Source organism: Gopherus flavomarginatus, chromosome 3 (genome assembly GCF_025201925.1).
Source record: "Gopherus flavomarginatus isolate rGopFla2 chromosome 3, rGopFla2.mat.asm, whole genome shotgun sequence".
Classification (NCBI taxonomy): domain Eukaryota; kingdom Metazoa; phylum Chordata; order Testudines; family Testudinidae; genus Gopherus; species Gopherus flavomarginatus.
The window spans coordinates 284,733,027-284,754,848 of record NC_066619.1 but is presented as its reverse complement, the minus strand read 5'-3'; the positions used below and the strand labels follow the sequence as shown (position 1 = coordinate 284,754,848).

Here is a 21,822-nt window from a genome sequence, read left to right as displayed (position 1 = left end):
CAGGGGTTGCTCTTTACTCCTCATCCCGGATCAGGAAGGCTGAGTTATACATCTCCATGGCATAGCCGTAAACGATGACCCAAGATGTGGGGAGGGGAGAATCACAACCGTAGATTGACCTCCTGCTCCCCCAAGCCCCTGCTCTGTGCTCAAATCCCTTCTTAAGATTCTTCCATGAAGCCCATGGGTTATGAGTCAATATTCACCAGGGCTCTTAGCCCAATGACTCTCAGCCAGGGGTACGTGTGTGCCCCTGGGGATATGCAGAGCTCTTCCAGGGGGTGCATCATCTCCTCTAGAGATTTGCCTAGTTTTACAACAGGCTACATCAAAAGCACTACCGAAGTCAGTACAAACTCAAATTTCAGACAGACAATGACTTGTTTATGGTGCTCTGTGTAGGATACGCTGAACTGTAAGTACAATATTGGCATTCCAGTTGATTTATTTTATCACTAGATGGTAAAAATGAGAAAGTCAGCAATTGTTCAGTACTAGTGTGGCTGGGACACTTTGGTATTTTTATGTCTAATTTGGTAAGCAACTCGTTTTTAAGTGAGGTGAAACTTGTGGTACGCAAGACAAATCAGACTCCAGAAAGAGGTACAGTCATCTGGAAAGGTTGAGAGCCACTGGCATAGAGTACAGTTGGGCCATTCTGATTGTACAGTACTGCCAATTTCTTTCTCTCTGTAGTGGTCTGTTCTTTTGCTGATGTAGCTAATAACTTTAGGTCAGCTCCTGCCTTCAGATGAATGTCTGTGTAATATGCTGCTTAAACATGTGCTATTTGCCCCTCTGGTGGCTGGGCCACAGAGAAGATAACAGCCTACTACTGCTGCCAGCTAGTGAAGTCCCTCCTTTAGCTGAAGTGAAAGAGGTCTGTGCTGCTGTGTTGAAGATCAGGGCTCTGACCCTGTGGAGGGGGAGTAGAGTGGACTAGTGGATAGAGCACAAGAGTGAGACTCAGGGGAGCAGAGTTCTGTTCTTGGCTCTGCTCTCCTGGGACCTTGGGGAAGTCACTTTACCTCTTTGCCTCAGTTTTCTCGTCTGTCAAATGGGAATAATGATAGTGATCTCTGCATAAAGTGCTTTGCGATCTGCTGATGAAAACGCTAGATAAGGTACGATTATTACAGACAGTCACAGAGCTCCTCTGACTTGAGTAGGGGCTGGGCACGTGTGACTAACTCCAAGGGCAAAATCTGGCTCTTTTGGTCTTTTCTGCTTTAACTCCCAAAGCGTCGTTTGCTCAGGGAGCTGGGTGAGCAGTGCAGAGGGGCCCTGGGGCAGGGGAGCCAGGGGAGCTGCAGGCTGGGTTTTCTTTCCTTTCCCGCCCTTAAAGCCAAGGACCTGGGAGGGGTTTGAGTTTCATCCTGTCTGTCTGTCTGTCTGTCTGTCTGTACCAGGATTTCTAAGCAGAGGTCTCGCTGGAGGGACTGGGGGTTCAGTTTGCCTCCGTGTGCGAGCTGCTGGCCTGTCCTGGTTAATGTTAACAAGTGGCATGTGTGACATATGCCACCTACACGTGGCGTGTGGGTGAACTTCAGCGGCGCTGCTGAGAGGAATGTCCTGCATTTCTGATGCCATTGAGACGAAAGCATGTGGGTAGGTGGCGGGTTTGCTCGAGTACCGAGAATGTAAAGAACCCTTTGTGCCTCTGCAGCACATTCCAGAGAAGTGCGGTGGGCTGGCTGGCTGTGTGTGTGGCCAATGCCCGGCCCAGGGAAAGGATCAGGTATGTAATGCTCAGGAGCTCTCCTGTAGCTTAAGTGGCAGAGGCTGGTGGCTGCAGAGCAGGAGGATGAGGGTTCTCAGCCCACCTCCCGCTGTGTAACCTTTTATCCCCTGGGTAACCCTGTAAGTGTCGGGAGGTGTAAAGATTAAGTCCTCTGGGTTTGTTTCCCTTCCTGTGTTTGGCCAGGCTCCTGCTGCGCTGGAGCTGGGAAGGGAGTTGGTTGTAATATAAACATTCCCGGAAGCTTCCTTTCCACTGAAGCCTGGCAAACAGGATTTGCACTGTGCGCCTGTGTGCGTCCGGGCTTCTCGGGGGACCCTTTTTAAAATTTTTTATTTTAATCACTTCTGATATGGAACCGTCGCTCTCTGCCTCCTAGATCAGCATGTGTGGAGGCTCCGCCTTGCGTTCGGCAAGCAGGGGGTTCACTCTACACCACTCCCCTTGCACAGATAGGGAGGCAGTGAGCTGGGGCTAGAGGCTAACAGGCTGATCAGATTCCCAATCTGGCTTCACTGAAGCGGCTGCTAGGGCCAGGGACAGCTTGCCCTGGAGAGACTGCTCCATGGCCAGTCATTACAGGACGGAAGCAGCAGCCCAGTCTCCGGTTCTCCTGTTGTTTGTATCTGCTGGCAATTAGGGTGTATAGCACACGTGCAGAGTGTGATGGGGCGTCCTCTATTGGACATATCCTCATAGGCTGTTCTCTTGGTGTTGCTAGAGGATGGCTTATACTGGAACAGAGTTTGTCTGTGTCCACACGGGCATAACCTAGTAGAATTGTATGGGGAGAGGACGTATGTTGCTCAGGGAATTAGTAGAATTTGGAGGGTTTTGTCAGCAAGGCTCAAAACTGAGCATGGACATACGTAAGGCTATGCCGACCCATGGACCCATCTTCTAGGGTAGATCAGCCCTGAGTCGCTGATTCTAGCTTCGTGGCTGGGTGGGACCCTTTCTCTGAAAATAGCATCCACTGTGCCCCTGGAGATAAGAGTGAACCCATCTGACTCACCCTCCCCCATCCATGCAATGATGTGAAAACATGCCCCTGAGTCGTTTGGGGGATTAAAAAAACCCCAACCAGACACTGCTTCAGAATGCAGCCAGTGAGCAGATAGTCCTGCTTTCTCGGGGCTATGTTGTGCTCTGCACACACAATACGCCGGCAAAGTAGGTTAATAACCTACTGCGGCTACCGGCTGATAATTACTTCATTAGCTCAAGTACTAAAGATCAGTGTGGTGTTGCTGCGGGGCCTGATTCAAGCCCAGCAGATCATCCGTGCAGAGATTGTTTCTGTGCCCTGGTTGAAGTTTTGCAGGCAGAATGTAGCCATTCTCTAGAGTTGGTGAGCTTTAGGTTAATGCTGTCTTTTTTAGGATGCAGCATCTAGCTGTCTGGAAGGCTCATTGTAATAGGATTAAGGGTAGTAGAGGGTTGTTTAAGGAAAAGCATGTCTACATTGCTCTCTTTATACTTACAGAGCTTGGAAGGGAGACGAAACCACCGATCTCTGACCATGAGGGGGCTGGGATGAGAACTAATAGGCAGGTTGTTCAACGTCTGCCATATACAAGGTTTCTTCCACTTTCCTCTGGAGCAGCTGGCACTGGCCACTGTCAGAGACAGGACACTGGGCTAGATGGACCTTGGGTCTGAGCCAGCCTGGCCATTCTCATGCTCCTATAAATGGAATATCTAAGAATAGAAAAAATGATTAAACCAAAAAGAATCCCAAGCTTTTCAAACTGCTTGGCAAGCATGGAAAAATGTAAAAGGAAAGTGTGGGCTTAAAATTCATACACTGGGGTGAGTGGGGACACAGATTTCCTTGTTTGTGTTACAGGTAAACACCTTCTATCCTAAACCCAAAGGTACCTTAACTGTCCTATTCTGGGTGTCATCATTTATGCTACACTGGCTTTTTGTGTTTTGCTCCATTTGGAGAATAAGAGACTATTTCTCTACACTTGTGAATGTGTAAACAGGATAGCATCCATTCCAAACTCGAGATGCCTCTGACAAACTGTTTATTTTATGAGATGTGTACTGGACGGACACCAGCAATTAGCATGGTCCCCACAGCAATATGGACACAGAAACATTTAATAAACCACAGTAACAAAGGCCTCGATTTAATAAAGGCACTTGGGCATGTGTTTAAAGTTCAGCATTTGAGAAGTCTCTGCAGGATTGTGGTCAAAATTACCAACAGAGTCCCCCTGTCCCCCAATCACTTGGTCTGCTCTCAACTTTGTAGAGGTCAAAGAGCAAAGAAGGGCCACGCAATGTGATCTGAATGTTAGCAACTTCAGAATGTGCTGGAGTGTGGTCCAAGAGGCTGTAAGGGAAAACACCTTGCCAGAACCCCCTCTCTCAGACAAGTACACCTCAGGTGGCTTTACTGGCAATATCTTTTTGAGGGAAAAAGGCAGGTAGAACCCTGACGATTTAAGGCTTTATAGGTAAAAACTAACATCTATCTGGTCAGTTTCACATTAGTGGGTATGTCAGTTTCACCTGGTGGTTCCCTCTCTGTAGCAGGGATGCTGCAGTTTGGGTTGCAGAAGCTGCAGGGGAATAGGGTGACCAGATGTCCCGGTTTTATAGGGACAGCCCCCATTTTTGGGTCTTTTTCTTATATAGGCTCCTATTACCCCCAACCCCCGTCCCGATTTTTCACATCTGCTGTCTGGTCACCCTACAGGGGAACGTTGTTTTTTGTTTTTAGAAAAAATAAACTGCTTTCAGGAACACTTAGAAGCCGGGAAGTGAGGAGAAATATTTCTGCTGACGAGTGAAAGGCTGTGATTATAAAACTGACGCTGACCTGCCTCTGTGCTTGAGGTGGGAGAGGGCACGAATCTGGTGAAGGAAAGCAGGCCAGGCACACGACTCAGCTTTTCAGAGAAAACTTTGTCTCTGATGGGCATTCAAACCTTCTGCTTTAAGAGCTCCTTGCAGATAGAGACCCCCTCAGTGCTCATCTACCAGCCATGGAACAGCAGCAAACACTCTGTAGGCTCCAGCCCCTGCAATAACTCTCTCACCCTTCCCTGACCTCTTCTTAAAGGGGCAGCTCCCACTTCCCTCATTATCTAGTTAGGCTTGGCAGAATAGCAGTCTTATTTTTAAAAATAATTTGATGGATAATATCAATGTTTATTTTTCAGCATTTTTTTTAGTTTTTTGTCTATTTAAATTTTCACAGTTGTGGGGTTCAGACAATATTTAACGAGCGTAGATACCGATATTCAAAAAGTTGAAGCTTTGTAGCTGTTAAAACACAAATTATCAACATCACGTGTCCAAAGATATAAAGTAAAGATCCTTAAATCAAAGTCTAAGTTCTCCAGCAGCATTTTTTGTACTTTGCTGCTCTGTGCACTTGGATTAGTGTCGATGGGAATACGTTTTCATCCGTGTGTGTGTACGGTGAAGTAGATGTCAACTGACATTTACTGATATAAATTACATATAGGCTTGGAAAGATTAATTCATCATTAACAAACATATATGCAATACACATTCAAAATGATTAAATATAAACAATATGAATCAGTTTCTAAAACATGGAATCATAGAATATCAGGGTTGGAAGGGACCTCAGGAGGTATCTAGTCCAACCCCCTGCTCAAAGCAGGACCAATCCCCAACTAAATCAGCTTAAACCAAGCTATTTCAAGGACCTCACAAATGCAAGAGGGTGTTGCGGGGTTTTTTGGAGAGAGGTGGGGCGAGGGTATAATTGATTTCTGGTGATGATGTTCACATTATGAAGGATTTTGCTCCACTCACAGATCCCAGAGTATGCAGAGTTGATTGTAAACTCAGCCTCTTTGATCCGTAATCAGCGAATGACATAAACCTGCGTCCCTGCGAGGCTCTCTTTGTGGAGCAGAGCCACGCTTTAATCCAGGACAGGGGTCCCCAACGCAGCGCCCACAGGGGCATCTTAATGTGCCCACGTCCTGGACCCCGGGAGAGCACCCGCTGAAATGTCACTGAATTTCAGCAGGGATGCCTCTTGATGACGTCATCTGTTGACGGCAACCGGCGTCATTGAGAGGCGTCGCCACCGAATTTTGGGGGCGACGCCTCTCGATGACGCCACTTGCCGTTGACAATTGATGTCATCAAGAGGCATTGCCCTCGAATTTCGGCAGCGATTCCTCTCGATGACGCCATTTGCTGTCGACAATTGACGTCATTGAGAGGCATCGCTCCCGAATTTCGACGGCAATGCCTCTCAATGACGTCACTTGTCGACGGAAGCGGCGTCATCGACAGGCATCACCACCAAAATGCCGCTAAAATTCGGCGGCATTTCGGCGGGTGCTCCACCGCCGCAGTGGTCCGGAGGAAAAGGTTGGGGGCCACTGATCCAGGGGGTCTCAAACATCATTGCACCACGACCCCCTTCTGACAACAAAAATTACAAGGCGACCCCAGGAGGGGGGCTGAAGCCCAAGCCCACCCGAGCCCCACTGCCCTGGGTTGAGACGGGGGAAAAACTGAAGCCTGAGCCCCATGGTCCCAGGTCGGGAGGCCAGAGCTTCAGCCCAAAGGCTTCAGTCCCAGGCCCCAGCAAGTCTAAACCAGCCCTGGCGACCCCATTAAAATGGGGCTGTGACCCACTTTGGGCCTCCCGACCCACAGTTTGAGAACTGCTGCTTTAATCCAGCTCAGAGGAAAGAGCCTTTACCCGGGGTGGGAGGGGGGAGATTCTGCTCTGAGGCAGGAAATGCCTTGACGTGGACGGCAAGGCCCAGCTGAATGTTGTGCAGCAGTCTGGCTGCAGGGCACCACAACTCAGCACTTTGTCATCCCCATGGGCTGGAATCTGGCTGGGGAGGTTAATTTGGGGCCCTGGGGAGGATGTTTTGAAACCGCTGGAATAGCGACATTGTTCTGCCGGCCTTGAGCTGGCCGCTTTTCTCAGTGGAAAACTTGACTCCCCTCTTTCCCTGTCCCCCTGCAGCCCTCCGCTCAAATGATATTGAGAGCTCTGGCTCAACCACAAGATATGGGCTTGATGCAGGAATTGAAGTGAAAGTCTCTGGCCGGTGCACTACAGGAGTGTCATGGTTACGGGGCGAGCTGCATTTCTGTCCCTCTCTGGGAGCAACCCCGCAGGTGTCAAGCCTTGGGCCTCTCCCTTTCTTGGGGTGTAATTCTGAAACTCTCCCCTAATTAGAGTGAGCTCGAGCCCCGGGTGTCCGCCATGCTTACGCAGCAGGTGCAGCTGGAATTGGGCACCTGTGGCTCCTCCCTGCGGGAGGCCGTGAGCAGGCAGCCTTCTGACATCAAAAACAATATCTATTCTGCAGCGGGAATAAAGCCTTAGAGAGAAAAAGGATTTTAAAGCACCAGTCGCTCTACACACATGGCTAGCTGACCTACAGACTCCCCATCCCCCTTGGGAGCCTAGGCAGGCGTCGTTTCTTCGGGCACCTCAGTAGGGTGCTGTGTCTGTCTGGCTCCCCCCAACCTCAGCTCCCACCTTCTCTTGAGAGAGGGGCGCTCTTCTTAAACCCACCGCTGGTCTTTTGGTCTGGGGGTCCCCAGGCCCTTTCCTGTCCTCGTGTTGTCTCGTAACAACCCTCAAGAGTTTGCTGAAAAGTGGCTCATCTCGAGCCTTTCTTTTCTCTCCTTGCTTGTTTTTCCCAACAGCCCCTGTTCAGACTAAACCAACGTATCCATCCTCTAAGCCAGGGGGTCTCTCGCTTTCTTGCACCATGACCCCCCTTCTAAGGTAGAGCTAGGGCTTCAGCTTCAGCCCTGGGTCCCAGCAGGTCTAATGCTGGCCCTGGCGGCCCCATTAAAATGGAGTCTCGAAACACTTTGGGATCCCGACCCACAGTCTGAGAACCGCTGCTCTAAGCCCAATAACCAGAGCCACGTACAGCGCTAATACGTTATTACAGAGCAGTTCTGTCACACGGAGGTCAGACTAGATCATAATGGTCCCTTCTGGCCTTGAAATCTATGTATCAATATTCCTTGACCTTCTCTAGCGCCTGTTGCCAGAGGATCTCAATGCAGTTCCCAAACTCGCATAAGGAAGGGGCAGCCTGGTCCTTATTCTGCTAAGGGGGAAACTGAGGCAGAGTGAGGCAGTGACTTGCCTGAGATCATAAAGTCCTCCACTGCTGAGTCTGAAGCAAACCCCAGCTCTCTGGGCTCCCTGAGAGGGGTGTTGCAGGAACTATGCCTCAGAGCTGAGGTCCTGCACAAGCAGCCCCCCTCCCAAGGGGTAAGGGCCAGCTGCTGTGGATTCAGACATATTCTTATGCAGCCGTTCTCAGCTGGGGGTCTGTGGTTCCCTGGAAGTCCATGACCTGGCTTCAGGGGATCTGCCAAACAAGGCTGGCATTAGACTGGCTGGGGCCCAGGCCTGAAAGCTGAAGCCCTCAGTGCCCATGGGGCAGGAGCCTTCAGCCCCTGGTGCCCTGTGGGGCAGGAGCCCCGAGCCCTGGGACTAGGGGATCTGGGGATGCAGGAGCGTCCGCTGGCTTGAAGTGGTTTCCATCATATATAGGGTTTAGTTTGGTTCAATGGCCTTTAGCACCTCCACTATACAAATTGTTCCAACGCCCCTGCTTGTCGCCCCAGGGGGCAGAAGCTCTGAGCCTCCCACCCAGGGCTGGAGCCTGAGCAACTGAACTGGGACTTGGAGTTTTTATAGCGTGTTGGGGAGGGGGGCTCAGAAGACAGAGGTTGAGACCTCCTGGTCTAATGTACCTTCTGGAATCCTGGCAGGATACAACAAAGAGCATTTAGTGCATGGAATAAAGGCAGCTTGGTTTAGCGGCACGAGCACAGGACTGGGAGCCAGGAATGCCTCGAGTCTACTCCCAGCTGTAACTCTACGATCTAGGTCAAGCCACTTAACAAATCCATGCCTCAGCTTCCCCATCTGTTGTAATACTTGCCAGCCTCAGGGTGGTTATTATGAGGATTGGTGCATGCTGCTAAATACTGTTAGCTTTAGGTTTTTCCAGAGACCCTTGGCCTGCAGATCCGTGACTGAGATTGTCGGCTGCTTGGCAAGAGAACTATATAGCAAAGATCAGCAGACTTGGGAGGGGCATGGGTAAAATGAGGAAACATTAGGTCGTAGTTGCTGTGATAATCCGGGGCGGAACCCCGATCAGGGAGGGGCTGAATTACCCCTCGCCCTGCAGCCTGGGTGCCTCAATATGCTTTGCTGTTGTAGCTTTCAGTTTAAGTAGCTCAGAATCTGCCTGCCAGCATGCAGGTCACACCATGGCCACAACCCTGGTCCAGCAGGTTGTAGGCAGCACACTTGCCGCACTCTGGCTTCCAGCAGCTAGAATGACCAGATAGCAAGTATAAAAAATCGGGACAGGGGAGAGGGGGTAATAGGTACCTATTTAAGAAAAAGCACCTAATATTGGGACTGTCCTGATAAAATGGGGACATCTGATTCCCCTACCAGCAGCCTTGGTTACTACTCACGGAGTGACCCAAACACACTCCTGGTCCTGAATTTTCCCTCCCAAAAGTGTGTTCTGCACTGTCCAGCCCTCTCCTGGCAGGTCAGATTGTCCCCGTAAAGAAACAGTGTGCTACTTTCACTGGAGTTACCCAAACAATTCACAGAGCTGGATTGGTTTTGATTAAAGAATAAAAAAAGTGTATTTAACTACAGAGAGATTTTTAAGGGAGTACAAGTATAAGGCATTAAAGTCAGAAATGGTTACAGGAGAAATAAAGATAAAACTTCCTAGCATTAAAACGTGAAATCCCTTACCGCGTGTTCACAGGAACACTGCTGACCCAATTATCAGGCCAGGTCCTGCTCCCAAAGTCCAAAGACTGTTTCTTTTGTCTTCTTACATGAAAGAGAGAGATTTATAGAATGAGAGAGTGACCTTGGGGTGTTTTGCCCCTCAGGTCTGTAGTCCAGTCACCCCTTAAAATGCATTTTCCTGGGGGTTACCCCTAGATCAAGTTTATTTCTGCTGTGACGATGGAGTTGAGACAAGTCTTGTGGTGAAAGAAGTTCTGTGCTAGTGGTCCCCAAACTTTTTACCTCGTGCCCGCCCTTACTCCTGTCCGCGCCCTCTGGGGCTGGGAGCGGGGCCATGGCTCCGGGAGGGGGGATGTGGACGGAGATAAGAGTGCTGAGGCTGGGGCCACAGCTTGGTCTGAGGCCAGGAATGGAGCCTCAATCAGGGGCCTTGGCTGGCCAGGAACCTGGGTGTGGAGCCAACAACCAGGGCCCTGGGCATGGGGCCAGGAGCAGAGCTGGGTTGCGCTCCATCCCCGCCCTGTGTGGGGGCTGGCCTGGTCCACTGCCATGCCCCCTCGAACAGTCCTCCAGCACCCCCCACAGTTTTGGGACCTCTGTTCTATGCTGTTTGCTAAGATGCAGATCTGTTTCTTTCTGCTCCCTTCCTTGCCAAAGAATGACCTCTGGACAGGTGGTTGTCCATCAGCTTTGCCTCCTGGTTACAGGCATCAGCTCGTCCTTTGTCTTTGAGACACTGGCTTACTCCCTCCTCAGACTTGTCTGGGAAACACGTTTTAGACCTAATTTTGGCTTCTGGTTATAACTTTACATATCATGTTGCTACCCACGTTTCATCATGATCTCAAATGAAGCCTCACAAGGCGTATTTTGTACAGAGATTATTACGGCGGTGTGCTGGGTGCATTCGGTCATGGGAACGAACTGAGTGGCCCCGGGGTTCGTTCACTTTAAGTTGCTTGGGCTTTGGCTTCAGCCTTGGGCTTTGGCTTTCTGTCCTGAGCCCCGGGGAGTCTAACGCTGGCCCGGCTTGCTAGCTTATTTTGGTGGATCCCCTGAAATTTTCTCATGGCCCTTCCAGGGGGTCCTGGATCCCCGGTTGAGAACTGCTGGTCTAGCTTAGACTTGGCCATCCGTGCTTCCGGGAGCTGTAAACTGCTAACAACATTGACATTTCATGTATTATCACTGGGCCTCTGAGCTAGCTCCTCTCTGTTGTGGATGGGACAGTTCACACCTCTTGGAGACATTGTTCCTGATGCTCCACAGATGCAGGCAGATGTGATTGCAACAGTTAGACTCGGGTCCCCTTTTCGCGGCTGTCTCAGCAACCGCAGCAGGTAGAGGTTGGCTGACTGCATTTCAGACAAGGAAAGCTTAGATTCTGGAGCATGAAGAGGCAGCTGAAAGGTTCCAATGTGCTGTGCCCTCCAGGTGTGGGCCCACTCTGAGCCCTGGGAAACTGGCTCATGCCTTGGGCTTAGAACAAGACCTGGAGCCAGGTGACTTTGCTCTGATATTGCACGATTCTAGTCACCACTTGTCCCAATAGTCGCAGCCTCATCCCATTTTCAGTGGAGTGATCCTGCCTCCTGACTTGAGAACTCCTGAAATGCCATTTGTGGGGCATAGGGGCCAGTCTGGGCTTTGCCGCGCAATATCACAACTCTGCATCACCCTGCCGTGACGTTCTGTGTCAGCCTGACATCACAGTGTGATGCAAACCTCACGATGGGAGGCGAGAGCTGGTCCCTTTGGAACAAACACTCAGAGGCTTTAAGGCCAGAAGGCAGCACTTAATTTGTAAGGAAGGATGTGCTTGGAACTCAAGCAGTTTTTTTACATTCATAACTGATGCAGCAAGCCCAGATGTGCCGGGACTATGAACTGCCAGGCTCAGAGGTGCCAGGGCTCAATCCTGGCAAACCTCGGCATAAATTAAGCACTGTCAGAAGGGACCATCGTGATCATCTAGTCTGACCTCCTGCACATCGCAGGCCATGGAATTGTGCCCATCCGCTCCTGACCTCTGGCTGAGTGATTGATGTCCTCAGATCATGATTTAAAGACTTTGAGTTACAGAGAACCCACCATTTCCACGAGTTCAAACCTGCACGTGACTGGTGCAGGGCTGGCTCTAACTTTTTTGTCGCCCCAAGCAAAAAAAAAGAAAAAGAAAAAGAAAAAGAAAAAGAAATGCCCTGCCGAATCAAAAACAACCCTCCCTGCAGCACCGCCCTGCTGAACCAAAAAGAAAATCAACCCCCCCCCCGGAGCACCGCCCCGCCAAACCAAAAACAACAACAACAACAACAACAAAACTCCAAGGAACAACAACAACAGCAACCGAACCAAGATTGGCTGCCCCTTATAGAGTGCTGCCCCAAGCATGTGCTTGATCGGCTGGTGCCTGGAGCCAGCCCTGGCCCCGTGACCCCTACTGCAGAGGAAGATGATGGTGAACTCCTCATTGCTTGGGACCAGACAAAGCCCCAATAAATGTATTGTAGAGACTAGTCCTGCACTAGCTAGGAAATGGACTGGTGGGAACCTCCTGGAGCCTCGCCATTTCTAACTTCTGTCACCCTCACCCTGTGTCCTCTCCCTGAAATACCAATGCTTGAATTAAGAAGACAAAGTCAATAGGGAGCTGCTGATGGGCAGAATTGGCTCTGAAGCTTTTAGAAACTGGACCACTATCTCCTTGTTTGACCCCCTGACTCCAGAACACTGATTCCATGGTGTCAACACATCTACATAGTTTCCCTTGACCAAGTGTATTTACACATGCTGGGGAGAATTTGTTGCAATGTGTTTTTGTTTCACAAAGTGTTTTAATCGCTTCCCTAGAGAGATTGCTGTGGTGGAGGAGGCTCAGCATCTTTGCAGGATTGGGCCTTAATTTTGCTGTTCAGGGTTAGATTCTTAGAGCCGTGCCTGGATACAAATTTATATCCACGGATGTGGATATTGGCAGATATGAATCGGTATCATCGGAGGTGCAGGGCTCTACTGGGAACTGCGATGGCGAAGGGAGCAGCAGGTGGGACCACCGCTCCCGAGAGCCAGTGCCCCACATCAGCAGCTCCACCAGCATGGCTGTACCGCACTTCCCCAGCGCTGCTGGTGCGGGGCGTGCTGCTCCTTTCGCCGCTGCCTTGCCGGTAGGGCCCTGCAGCTCCATGGATACTGATTTATATCCATGGATATACATTTGTATCCGTGCTGGGCTTTACAGATTCTTGCTCATATTAAATGCTTGAGCCCCACTTTCTTTCAATGGGATTTCTTACCGAGTAAGGTCCTAGTTCATGGAAGAGTGGCAGAATCTGGCCTTGTTCATTAGTCGATCTGAGGGTATGTCTATACTGCACAATCCCCGCCCGCTGCAGTGAGTCTCAGAGCCCAGGGCTACAGACTTGGACTCGGGCTTCGGCACTAAAAGTAATCCTGTAGACGTTCCCAGTTGGGCTGGAGCTTCACCATCCTCGGCAGGTTTCAGACCCCGAGCAGCAGCATGAGTGGGACCTGCTGGTGTTAGCTCTGCAGTACAAGCCCCGTGAGCTCGGGTGTGTAGACCAGGGCTCTGAGACTTGTTGCTGTGGGTGGGGTTTTTTTGCAGTGTAGAGACACCCTCAGAGGTCCCAGTCAGGACCAAGGCCCTGTTGTATTGGGAGCTGTGCAGGTATCACTGCCCCAAAAGAGCTTGGGCCTAGATCCTCAAAGGTATTTGGGTTCTGAATTTCCATTGATTGAAAAACTATCTTTTGAGGATCTGGGCCTTACATCCTAGATAGGGACAAGATGCAACAGGAGGAAGAGGAGGTCATGTGACGGTGAGGGGATTGTAGTGGTGCACACATACATTCAGTGTATCCAATTCTCTCTGAAAGCGGCTCTTTATCTGATGATTTGCTGAAAGCTGTGAGTGCGGACCTGGAAAACACCAAGAAAACTCTCTGGCTTGGAGAGTACCATCTAAGCTATTTAGTTGGCCATAGCAGAGAGATTTGATATTTTCAAAATGGGCCATTGGTCCAGGAATGTTTGCATTTGGAAAGCAAAATCTGGTCCGTGCCAACTGTGAGGAATAAGTACTGTGTGTGTTAAGGGCAGCCTGAGCGCTCCTTTTTAATTTAATATTTGCCTGGGGTTGTGAAGGTGTAAAGCTCTGTGTGCATGCTTCCTAGCAGGGTCTCTATTGGTTTGGAATTGGTGCTTGCTGCCTGGTTTGTTTTCTTTTTACTTCGTCCTGAACCTAAAAATAAGTGTTTATCTTTGTGGATTTTGTCCTCTGTTCGCCAAAGAAAGGGGGCTTGGGATCTGCTGCTTCTCATTCGCTTCCTACAGCAGGAGCTGGATTCTGCACTGTTTTTCCAAGGGTAAATCCAAATTAACTCCATCCAGGACAGTGGATTAATTAAGATAGGTCATCTTATTAATTAGCTTTTTAGAGCTGGTATGGCATCTTCTCTGTATGTATATATATACTTTTCTTATATGTTCCATTCTGTGCATCCGATGAAGTGGGCTGTAGCCCACAAAAGTTTGTTAGTCTCTAAGGTGCCACAAGTCCTCCTGTTTTTTTTTCTGGATTTACAGTGCTGTAACCTCCATCAGAAGGTGACTGTGTCTTCTGTCCCTTAATGGTTGGTTTTATACTTTCCTTGTTTTCGACTGAACGGAGCCTGAGCTATTGCTTCAGCCTGTTTACAGCTCAGGATGCCTGTTGAAAGCTACCTGCTTCTGGGTATGGAATGTCTGTCTGTGAATCAGGTAGACAAAGCATCTGGCTGTCTCAGAAGTGGGTAGGTCATGCAAATTCCTTCTCTGGGCTATTTGTTTTGACCAGAACCTCCTTTCCTCGGTGGCCACGCAACATGCTGAGACAAATATATTCCTGGCCATGAATGGAAGTGATCATTGGGAAATGGAACAGTTCGAGCGTTCCAAGGTAATAAGGAATCCACGCATTCAGCTCCTTTTTACGATACCCTGAGAGCTGAATGACGACAGTGTCATGGATTGTCCTGTGAGATTGGGACGTCGGGTTGATTTTTGGGCTCTGGTTGATGATGGGAGCATTGTAGTGGGGGCCTAGGACGATGCACAAAGGCGTGTTATTTACTGAAGTCTGGCTTGGGCTGTGGCAGTCTGAATCTGCACTGGTGGCAATGTTTTAAATTCTTCCTGTTGCTGAGTAAATCCCTCCAAGAAACATTTGAAATCAACTTCTCTTCGAAAAATAGCAGGGAGATAACACTGTCCAGGTCTACTAGCAGTTGTCCCACCAAGAGTCTTATGGTGCTTTACAAACATAATGAACAACCCTCCTGGAAGGGGAGTCAGCATCATATTCCGCACTTCACCAATGGGGAAACTGAGGCCTAGAGAGACAGTGATGCCCCAGGTTGCCCAGGAAGTCAGAGCCAGGAATAGAACTTGGATTTCTTGATCTTCAGTATTGTACTTTAACTACTGCTCTGTTCTCCCTCCCTATTTTTATGTATTCAAAGATTGACAGATTCAAAGGCCAGAAGGGACCATTGTGATCATCTAGTCTGACCTCCTGCATAACACAGGCCAGAGACCTGCCCCACAGTAATCCCTAGAGCTGAACTTTTAGACAAACTGTGAATCTTGATTTAAAAATGGTCACTGATGGAGAATCCACCACAACCTTTGGTAAATTGTTGCAGCTGTCAGTTACTTTCCCCGTTGAAAACGCACACCTTATTTCCAGTCGAAATTTGTCTAGCTTCAACTTCCAGCCATTGGATCATGTCAGACCTTTCCCTGCCAGATTGAAGAGCCCATTGTTAAATATTTGTTCCCCAGATAGTTATTTATAGACCGTGACCAAATCACCCCTTAACCTTCTCTTTGTGAAGGTAAATAGGTTGACTCAAGCAGTGCGGTCTCTATAAGGGATGGTTTCTAATCCTTTAATCATTCTCATGGCTCTTCTCTGAACCCTCTCCAATTTATCCACATCCTTCTTGACTTGGGGGCGCCAGAACTAGACACACTAGTTGCAAACAGAAATTGTCAGTCTTGTGCTACATCTTGGGAAAAGATGGGAAGAAACCCGGACCAAAAGATGGCAAGAAACTCTCTCAGTGGACGGTAATCCAAGCTGATAATCCTACAGTGATGTCTGATGAGAGATTTGCATCTTGGGGTTGTTGTGGAAACAACCCTCAAGTGCTGCCCTGGTGGTTCATGAGGTCATCAGCAGAGCTAGGCTATGAGCTCTTTTTTTTATTTTTTGGGATCACTGGCATTTCTGAAAAATTGAAAAAACATTTTGGTTCGAGCTGAACTGAATCAGAAACATTCCAGCACGTTGCAAAAGGCCGTGTTGGGTTGGTTGAAACACGTCGTTCGACCCGTAACATTTTGTTTCCTGGCATTCTGAAGGAATTGAATTCACACAGCTGGAAGGGGAGAAGAGGCTGTCCTCTTATAACTTCTAGCCAAGGGGTTCAGGTACTCCCTCCAGATATGGGAAATCTAGGTTTGAAACCTCACTCTAGAGCAGGGATCGAACCTAGGTCTCCACACTTCTGGTGAATGCCCAAACCACCAGGTGACGGGAGGCGGGGGCATTCTCGGTCTGTCCTATTGAAGCGGTTCTACTTTGTATACATGAATATTCATTGGAACAGGGACTTGAACTTGGGTTCCTAGGCACCAGGCATCCTCTCACTCTCTGGCCCAATGACATTCAAACATTTTATACAAAGCGGATTCGTTTTCTAAGGCAAATGAGCTACAGCTGCAGGGTGGCTTTCTTTTTGTCAGACCTAAGTGCTGTACCTACAGGGGGTTCTGATGAAGGCTCTCTGAGTGTCACGGGAAAGGGTCACCACTAGTCTGTGACCATGAGAGGCAGGGGCTGAAATTGACTGAGTAGCATATATTAATGGCATATATTAAAGAAATGCACAAAGGACAGTGGACACATCGTTACGCTAGTTTTTCCCCCAATTGATCCCTGTAGCCTGAATCATCTTATAACAGCAATGCAGGGAGCTGTGCTGGGGAAGAAAGTTGCTGGTGTTAGGAAATAGATCCCCACTTGGAGCTTCCATCTGGCTGTTAAATGGCCAGGGGAAAATATTGCAAAGATTAATAAAAATAGATCTTGTTTAAGCTGAGAAGGCCATACCCAGTGAAAGGTGTTGGGGCAATGGAAGGAGGTCGAATGTAATTTACACATATTGGAATTTGGCCATGATGCCAAGGTTAAAGTGCTATGGGATAGTTAGCGACTGCAAGGGATCGAAATGTTTGTATTTACATCTTTTTGGAAAGAAAGCCATCCCTGCAGCGCAGCACAGCACCCCCTAGGGCAGACCTCACTCTCTGCAGTACAGCCATGGGGGAGGTGATGTTGCACTCTATATGATTTTATGAAAATATGCTAATGAGTGTGAATATAATGTAACTGGAATATGCTTCATTCAAAAGATCTCTTGTAAGGTATGATTACAAAGCTTATAATCTACTGAGTGTGGTCATCCTATTTGTATAAATGTATCACTCTTGTACCTGAAACTAGAAATATGAAACATAACCCTGAGGTCCTATTGTAGTTATGCAAAGTGGGGGCCATTAATGGTGGTTTGGAATCTTGATGGCTCCCATTAACCAGGACAGTTGACTGCAAACGGCTCTGTTTTACTTGTAAGTCTTCCTGTATACATGTGTGCTGGCAAGTGGGTAATGGGGTCTTACAGTGACATGTGATCATGTCACCTGAACTGGAATCCATCTTTAACCTGGTGCTTTTCCCACGAGAAGGAGGGGTGGGAACCCAGAGGGGGACAAAGGATTCCCGCCTTGTGCAAAAGATATATAAGTGGGTGGAACAGAACAAAGGGGCAGGGCCATCATGAGAAATCCCCTAGCTACCACCTGAGCTGGAACAAGGGCTGTACAGGGGAAAGGACTGGGCCCAGACTAGGAAGGCTTCCAGTCTGTGATAAAAGCTTATTGAAACAAGTCTGAGGGTGATATTTACCTATATTCAGTTTTCTTACTGTATTAGGCTTAGACTTGTGTGTTTTATTTTATTTTGCTTGGTGATTCACTTTGTTCTGTCTGTTATTACTTGGAACCACTTAAATCCTACTTTCTGTATTTAATAAAATCACTTTTTACTTATTAATTAACCCAGAGTATGTGTTAATACCTGGGAGGGCAAACAGCTGTGCATATCTCTCTATCAGTGTTATAGAGGGTGAACAATTTATGAGTTTACCCCATATAAGCTTTATACAGGGTAAAACAGATTTATTTGGGATTTGGACCCCATTGGGAGCTGGGTGCCTGAATGCTGGAGACTTCTTAATCTGTTTTCAGATAAGCCTGCAGTTTTTGGGGGACGTGGTTCAGACCTGGATCTGTGTTGCAGCAGGCTAGCGTGTCTGGCACAACCGGGCAGGGCACTGAAGTCCCAAGCTGCCAGGGAAAATGGGCTCAGAGGTAGTCTCAGCACATCAGGTGGCAGTTCCCAAGGGGGTTTCTATGACCCAATCCGGCACAGGAGGGTTGAGGTCAGTATTGATGGCCAGGGAAGAGCACCCCCTGCTGAGTCACTAACACCACTCCTTGCAGCTGCTAGGTTTTTCTTAGCAACACGCCATCCAGGTATCCGTGAAATGTTAGTTGCTTAGGTCTGGCGTTTGTAACCAAGCAACACCACCACAGTTGGTGCAGAGGGGAAGCTGCAGTCCCTGCCCTGCGGTTCGTGTTTCCCTTAGTGGTGAGGAACTTGTGTCAAAGTGCAGAGTTTGCCAAGTAACAGCGGGCGTATCTGGTGTGGGGTCATCCCATCCCTTAGAAATAAAGGGCCAGATCCCCAACTGGGGTAAATCAACCACAGCTTCAGTGGAATCAGTGGGCCAGATCTCCAGCTGCTGTGAAGAACTGTCATCACTCTACAGCAGTCAATGGGGCAGATCCCCAGTTGGTGTAAATCAACGTTGCTCCATTGTTACCCAAGCCAAGGATCTGGCCCCAACTGTTTAAACACGGAGAGAGAAAACCCGGTTCCCATCGTGTCCCTAGTGGCTGCCCTGCCTCCAGGGGCACTGGGATTTGTGCAGCAAATGGAGCCGTGGAAATAAACGGGATTTGGCAGACGATTTGTGTTCAGTCAAACTTAAAAATAGGGGGAAATAATAAACCTCAGGCTGGCTGCTTGAGTGAGCTCCAGGCGCCTTCCCTCTCCCTGCTAGGATGATAACCCCTTCGAAGAGCGGCTGCATTATAAATTATGTTACAGGCTTGTCTGGGCACCTCCCTTCCCAGCTTCCCCTCATTGTCTCCCCACGGTGACTGATCCCTTTTTTCCAGGAATTCTCATCTCGCTGCTTTAGTTAGCTGTGCAGCGTATTTCATCACACAGCACGAGTGCGAAGGGAAAGCGGGGAGCTCGGTTAGCCCATCTGGCAGGGCTTTGGGTCAGAGCAGCCGAAGGGGTTACCCAAAGAGAGAGACGTAAGGGAGGATTTGAATCCAGGAGGGGAGCAAATTCAAAGAGATGCGGATAGATTAAAAACGGGGGGCGGGATTCCCAGCTGGTGTTGCAGGCTAGGTCCAGGTTTGGCTGTTTGGATCTTCTCTCTGTCCACATTGCCTGGCTCCAGTTTAGCCTTCATCATCTCCTGATCCTTGGTGGCTGTAATCTGCTCCTCTCTGGCCTCACCACCAGCCATGTTGCCCCCTCGAGCATGTTCAGAACCTTCCTGGCTTGTTCCTCCAACCCCATAAATCCTCATCTTTGTGCTCCCACCCCCCCCGGCTCCCTTCCTCCTCTGCCTCGACCCCAAGCCCCTTGCCTTTGCCTGTAAGATCCATCGTCACTTAGCCCCACCCTCTCTGTCTGCCCAATTAGCTTCTTGACCAATCAGCTCGCCACCAGCAATAGCACCTCCATCGCTCCTTTGTCCGCTTCTCCCTTGAGCACCCCCGGCTCTCTCACGCTGCCCCCTGTGCATGGGGTAAACTCCCCCTTCAATATTCATGACGTCGCCACCTTGCCCTCGTCCGAATCTCTCCTGTGCTGTGCTGTCCACAGACCACCCACCCATCTGGCACTGCGTAGCCAGGGGTGACCTGGGACTTCTGCCCTTCTGCTCAGTTCTGTTGCCTCATGTTCCCACTTCACCCCTGCTCTGGTCATCAGTCTGGTCCACTGTTTTTGTGCCTGGCACGATATGGGACCCCGCTCCTTGACGGGGTTTCCAGACGTAACTATGATATAAATAAATACAAGTGTTAGCTCACATGTCTCCATCAACAGTGCCAATATACAGAAGTAACAATATTCCTAACTCCACGCCTTCAAAAAGCACAAATCAGGCCCCAAAGACTCAAAAGCCTGAAAAATAAAAGTCAGGTTCTTTTTAGTTGTCTTTCCGTTTTTGAGCCGTTAGCAACCATCTGGGCTAGAAACTTGCATTTTTCCCTAATAGAAGCTGAGATTCTGGCGTGATCACATGATTCCGGGAGCTGGGCTTTGAAAAAAACACGAACAATCGTGAGATTTGCAATTGGATCGCAAGCAGCACCAGTCTAATACTAAGAATTAGTACAAGATTCACACCCCCAATCATTTTCATGGAACTTAAGCTCCCAAGGAAACTGGAAGGGTTGAGTTCAGAGAGTCCAGCGTCCCAGTGCAGTGAGGTGGATGTGCTATAAATACTTAGGGCTTGTGTCTGTGGCAAGTTAGTATTGGGTGAATTGGGGTGGGACTCTACAGTGCACTAGCCCGCTGGGCTGTAATTTGCCATACGGGCCTGGCTACTGCATATTGAAGCTCCACTGTGCTCTGTGATGCACTTCCGTTTGAAACAGACAGACAGATACCTGCGTTTGACCCTAAGCACAAGGGAATCTAGATGTTTAATTCTAAAGCAGTGGTTCTCATTGCAGGCCACATATGGGGCCCACAATGTGTTACCTAGGCCACAGGCTGAGAACCACAGCCTCTCCCCAAGCTCCCCCTGTGCCCAGCACCCCTAGGATTAGCCTCTTGGGTACAGAACAGACCTCACAGTGTTTTCCGTGGGCTGAGCAAACAGAAATGAAGGTAGCACATCTAGTTTGACCTACCCGTTGTGTCAGCTAGGAGACGTCTTGGTGGGAGGTCCATCTCTGGTGTCCTTTTTGGCCCACTGTGGTCTCTGAGGATGGCACCCACAGCCGTTCCTTTGGCGTATCCAGCGCAGCACCAGGACAGGAGCTCTGATATCTCTTTATGTTATGGAGGAAGCTGCTAGTCTTCCTCCACCCCACTCTGGCAGCTCAGTCCAGGGTGACTATCTAACCACAGGGTGGTGAACATCAGCCTGAGTCTAGCTCCCCTGCGCTGTTGAGGAAACAAGCCAAACCGTACAAGTCATGGTCTTTGCCTGTCCTCACCCTATCGCATGTAGGTGAAATATACTGACAGGGGTGTGTTGTTAGCACAGCATTGAGAGAGGGGTATCTAGTGGTCTGAATGCAGGGCTCGGAGCCTGGAGCAGGGAATAGCCAGTTCATGTTCCACGTTCCCTCACTGTGCCTCAGTTTCCCCAACTAAACAATGAGCTATCTCACAGGGCTATTGAGGGGATCTGTCTAGCTTAGGTGATGATACAGCCCCTATCACCAATGAACCTTGCAGTCATTAATGTATTTATCCTCACACACCCTTATGAGGCAGAACAGTGTTGTCATCCCTGTTGACTAGATGGGGAAACTGAGGCACAGAGACTCTAAATGAGTCTCCCAAGGTGACATAAGTAGGCCACAGGGGAGCAGGGAATTGAAGCCAGGTTTTCCGAGCCCCAAACTAGCACCCTCACCATTGGGCCATCTGTCCAAGGGAGGGGAATGAAATAATGCCTCTTACTCCCTTTTGCCCAGAAGTGTTCTAGGCTTACACTGTACCGAACTTTGCACCTATAGACCGCTGCGCCTTTCTGCCCTGCAGAGCTCCTAGGCTTTGGAGGAGCAGCGGTGTTTAGGAGGACCATGAGGAGCTCCGCTTTCACCATGGAGAGCTTGTGCTTATCCAGAAGTTTGAGTGTCCCTGAGATCTCTGTATAATATAGATACTGGCTTTACTGCCTCAGGGGCTGGCCTCCCAGAAGCAGGTGAGAGAGAAGTGATCTTCAGGGCTGTGTCTACGTGGAGTTCAGGGCTGTGTCTACACTGAGTTTCCAAACTGTAAATCTGGGGTATTTCATGTGTATTTTATACCTAATCTTGTTGGCTTCTGTGGGGCGCTATCCAGTTCACTCCAAGC

At 49.2% G+C, this 21,822-nt stretch overlaps 1 protein-coding gene across 7 annotated transcripts in view; it reads left to right on the top strand.

Moving 5' to 3' along the window:
• The window catches only part of DYSF (dysferlin), a 326,279-nt gene that overhangs the window by 47,770 nt on the left and 256,687 nt on the right, over positions 1–21,822 (top strand). The gene's annotated exons all lie outside the window — the stretch shown is intronic.